Below are 5420 nucleotides of genomic sequence, written 5' to 3'. Positions count from 1 at the left end.
ATGCTGAAGACAGGCTTAGATGGAGGAAACTGATTCGCTGTGGCGACCCCTGAAGGGAAAAGCCGAAAGGAAAAGAAGAAGATCACTCCAGTGTTGTAATGTGTTTGTTCATTGTGTCAAAAGGGTGACGAATGATTAGAGACTCTTATGCAGTTTGGTTAGTTAGAGAAGCTATAAAACTGACCTTTATTTGAGTCTGTTGGGTATCTGGAACATCACATTTGTGGGGTTGATCAAAATGCTCAGAAAAAGAATACTTTCATATGAAACTTGACAGTTTGTTGTTGTTCTAAGACATGAAGACCCTGAGAGAAATGGTTAAGAAACTGGAGATTTCCTTCAACAGTATGTACTACTCTCTTTAGAGAACAGCACAAACAGGCTCTAACCAGAGTAGAAAAAGAAGTGAGAGGCCTCGCTGCACGACTGAGCAAGAAGATAAGTATACTACAGTCTCCAGGTTAAGAAGACGCCTACCAGGTCCTCAACTGGTACCCTCATTCAAAAGTACCTGCACATTGCCAGTGAAGAGGCGACTTTCAGGGCATAGTGGCAAAGAAAAAGTCAAATCTGAAACTGGCTAACAACAGAAAAATATGAATATGGATAAAAAAAACATAGACATTGGACAGAGGAAGACTGGAAAAAAGGGTTCTGGACGGACACATCGATGTTTGAGGTGTTTGGGTCACACTGAAGAACATTTGTGAAATGCAGAACAACTGGAAAGATGCTAGAACAGTTTCCAACACCATCTGTCAAGCAAGGTAGGGGTAATGTGATGGTCTGGGGTTGCCATAGGCAAGCTAAGTCTATTTGTAGCACATTTCATGTACAGAGAGAATTCAAAGTGCTTTACATAAAACATTCAAAGAAACAATCAAAATAAATAGTAAAGGTGTGATCATTAATATAAAATTGAAAGAAAGTAAAAAGAATAATTATAATTTTATATAACATTATATAATATTAATCAAATGCAGCTGAGAACAGGTGAGTCTTTAACCTGGATTTAAATACACTGAGTGTTTCAGCAGATCTAAGGTTTTCTGGAAGTCTGTTCCAGATCTGTGGAGCATGGAAGCTGAATGCAGCTTCTCCATGTTTAGTTCTGACTCTAGGAACTGATAAAAGACCGGATCCTGATGACCGGAGAGGTCTGGCTGGTACATACTGGGTCAGGAGGTCAGTCATGTATTTTGGTGCTAAACCATTCAAAGCTTTATAAACCAGTAACAGAACTTTAAAGTCTATCCTCTGACAGACAGGTAACCAGTGTAAAGACCTCAGAACTGGACTGATGTGGTCTACTTTCTTGGTCCTTGTGAGAACCCGAGCAGCAGAGTTCTGAATAAGCTGCAGTTTCCTGATGGATTTTTTTGGTAGTCCTGTAAAAACACTGTTACAGTAATCAAGTCGACTAAAGATGAAAGCATGCACTAGTTTCTCCAGGTCCTGCTTAGACATCAGATCTTTAATCCTTGAGATATTTTTGAGATGATAATAGGCTGATTTAGTGACTGCCTTAATGTGTTTATCAATATGTAGGTCTGTGTCTATCACTACACCCAAGTTTTTAGTTGAATAGATTGAAGCTCTGTAGTGACGTCTAACCGTTTTTCTTTAGCCCCAAAGACAATAACCTCAGTTTTGTTTTTGTTTAATTGAAGTAAGTTGTGGCACATCCAGTCATTAATGTAAATACATAAAATAATCAAACACAAATACACAGAGGAACACTGTACTTCCAACTATGTCAGAAAGTTGAACTTTGGCTTCATCTGATGACTACGACATTCTTCCACTCTTCTTCTGGATGATTCAAATGCTCGTTTTAAAACTTCAGACGTGTCTGGACATGAACTGATTGAAGCAGAAAAACGTCTAGAACTGCAGGTTTTGAGTCCATGACGGTGTCGTGTGTTACTGACTGCAGCCTTTGATACTTTGGTCCTGCCTCTTCTCAGCTACTAGAAAAAGCAAATTCCTTTCCCAGAATCCATCAGACACGCTTCAGAAGCAGATCCTTTTCTCAGGTAAAGAGTCAATGCCATCAAAACAGCATGGATCCTTCAGTTACTTTAACTCATTCTCATCCACTTTGTTCTTTTCTCTAATAACTTGGAAACATGGGTGGGGTCACCACAGAAACTGGACAAACCCATTAGGAGCCACATATTCTCCCGTCTTTTCAACCATATGGGACACACTTGGCTTTGCTTGTGTCGTTGTTATTCAAATGTTCTGACTTCCTGCCCTGTTAAAACAAACAAAAACTTCAGGATTTAAATATTTATATTTGATAAAAATATTTAATATTATCTTCAGAATGATGAAGACGAGTGATCATCACAGGATCTACAACATAGAAGCTGCATCTTCATCCTGATGAAGAACCTTTTCTGACTCCACAGGTGATGCTGATGAGAATCTATGGAGTTCCATCATGTCATCAGACGGAGTATGAGATCAACGATGAATGCTGTCCGATGTGTCCTCCTGGTGAGATCAGAGTTTGAATATGTTCGAGTTTCTTTACTACTCACTGTAGTGCGTTCATCATTTTCTTGTGCTGTTTCAATGTACAGTTCCAAAATCAAGTGCTCTGGAAAATTCCCAGAAGTCTTTGCAAAAAAACCAGTGTGCATTGATGCTCACTACATTAGTAAATGTTATAGACCACAATGCATTGCGGTTGAACAATTTTTGTAAAAAAGAGAAAAAAAAAAACTTGTTTCAATGTAATTTTTAAATAAACTATCCACATTTTCATCATCAGAACACAGTGGAGTCCCAGATGATTAGATTTTCTCTTTCTGAAAATGGTGATATTGCATTGGTCATATCGGAGGTTTAGAAAAAATAAAAGTAGTGACCATGGTTTCAGGGAACTAGATAGTAGGGCGGTGTAGTGGCAAGAGTCTCACGATACGATATGTATCGCGATATATCCCAAGACTGCACCAAAACAATTTCTCACTTTTTTGACGAGTATGACTTGAATTGACTCTACCTACATCTTAATGTCTTTCATTGTAATAAAATTGTCAAATTAGTTTTATTTAATGATCACAGCATTAAGCCTAGCGACTTTATCTCATATACTACTTGCTTTTAGCCAGAAATTCATGCTGATTTTCTTTTGGTCAATTACAAAATATTTGTTTTTTTAAGGGAGCAGCCAATATTGTCTGATTTCAACAACAACATATTTTTCAGTATAAGAAGTAAGAGAATGAATGTGCCTTAAAAGTATGATTGCTAAATCTAGTATTTAAATGGTTCATTTATACATTATCCATTTTCTTGAATGTATAAATGCTTGAACATTGTTTGAGATCATTACTTAACTTGTTCCAGAGTTTAGTTCCACACAGAAACACAGAAACTTTTCTTTGTGGTTCGTATCAATCTGACCTTGAAGTTCCTGCATCCTCTCAGTTTGTTCCTCCTTCATTTTCTAAGAACTGTTTCTGGATATTTATGGGAATGTTTTCCCACTAGCTATGTATAGTAACTGTGCAGAGTAAAAATAAACAAGATCATACAGTTTTAAGATTCTGGATTGATAAAATAAATTGTTAGTGTGATCAAGATAACCGGCTTTATGTATAATTCTGATGGTTCATTTCTAAAGCAGAAAGAGAGGATGTAGTGAACTCTCATCATTATTACCCCAAACTTCTATACAGCAGGTGAAATATGGTAATATTAAGGAGCAGTACAATAAATATCTACAGTTGTATTCTAATATATATTTAGATTTATTTATGATTAAAATACTTTTAGAAACTTTAGTTTGTTTGTGTCTGATGTGTGGCTTCCAACTCAGTTTGCTATCAATAACAATCCCTAAGAATTTAATTTCTGTTACACTTTCGATTAAGTCATTGTTAACTTTAATTGAGAGCTCTCTGCTGGCTTTGTAATTACCAAAAACATCACTTTAGATTTGTCTAGATTCAAAGATAGTTTGTTGTAATCCATCCATGATTTTATTCTAAATAACTCTGTGTTCAACACATTGATAAGTTCCCTTTGATTGTCTTTACAACAGAATATATTTGTGTCATCAGCAAATAAAATGAGTTTTAAAAGTTTTGAAACATTGAATCTGTAATTGATGTAGATATTGAACAGCAGCGGGCCAGAATTGATCCTTGTGGGACACCACAACTTATCCCTTTGGCCTCTGATGTAAATTCATTCAACTTGACAAATTGTTTCCTTCCTGTTAAATAGCTTTTGACCCAACTTAGCGCTACTCCTCTGATCCCGAACACTTCCAGTTTGTCCAGTAGGATGTCATGATTGAGTGTCAAATGCTTTTTTTAAGTCAATGAAGATTTCAGCTGCAGATTTCTTTTTATCCAGAGCGTTTGTGATTTCCTCTACAGCATCAATGATAGCCATTATAAATAGGAATCACATTTTCATTTGGTTTGGAAATCTCCCACTTTGTAAAGATAAGTTACATATGTAGGTTAGAGGCTTAGAAATCCTGTTAATCACCTTTTTCACCACCGTCATATCGATATCATGACAATCTGCGGAGTTTTTACTCTTGAATTTATTAACGATTGATATCAGCTCATTTTCATTCTCATCAGAGAGAAAGATGGAGAGTGGGATCCTAGCGCTGGATGGAATATTTTCTATGTTGGTTTTGCACTTTGGAGTTTCTGCTGCCAACGCTGGACCCACGTTTACAAAATAGTTGTTGAGACCGTTTGCTGCTTCATTCCTAGAATAGGTTTGACCCGTCTCATCTGTAAAGTAATCTGGGTATGTTCGTTTTTTTGTCCCTTTTAAGGATGGTGTTTAATATTTCACAAACTCGCTTCACATTGTTTTTATTTTCATTCAGTAGATTATTATAGTTCACTTTTTTACTGTGCCGTGTTATTTCAGTGAGTTTATTTTTGTAGGATTTGTATCTCTGTTCATTTTCTCTTGATCTTTGTTTTAAGAACTTTTTATAGAGGTTATTTTTCTTTTTACAAGCATTTTGTAGACCAGTAGTTAACCGAGGACATTTAGCAAATTTGTTCTTGATTTGATAAATTGGACAATTCTTGTTGTATAGTGAGATAAATATTTCTAGAAAACATGTATAAGCAGTGTCCACATCTTTCTCTCTGTACACAGAATTCCAGTTTTGTTTGGTTAGGTCGTTATTTAGAGAGTTCATTGTTTTTTCATTTCTTAACCTTTTATAAACTAATTCTTTGATTATTTTCTTTGTTTTTATATTGATGTCAGATAGTGTAAAAACTGGTAAATGATCAGTTATGTCACAAATCACAAGTCCACTCATATGAGTGTTTTCTATGTTATTAGTGAATATATTATCAATAAGAGTAGTACTTTGAGCAGTGATTCTGCTGGGTCTAGTTATGGTTGGATATAAACTCATACTG

The sequence above is a fragment of the Oryzias melastigma genome, linkage group LG2 (genome assembly GCF_002922805.2).
Source record: "Oryzias melastigma strain HK-1 linkage group LG2, ASM292280v2, whole genome shotgun sequence".
NCBI lineage: Eukaryota > Metazoa > Chordata > Actinopteri > Beloniformes > Adrianichthyidae > Oryzias > Oryzias melastigma.
This window is presented reverse-complemented; position numbering follows the sequence as displayed.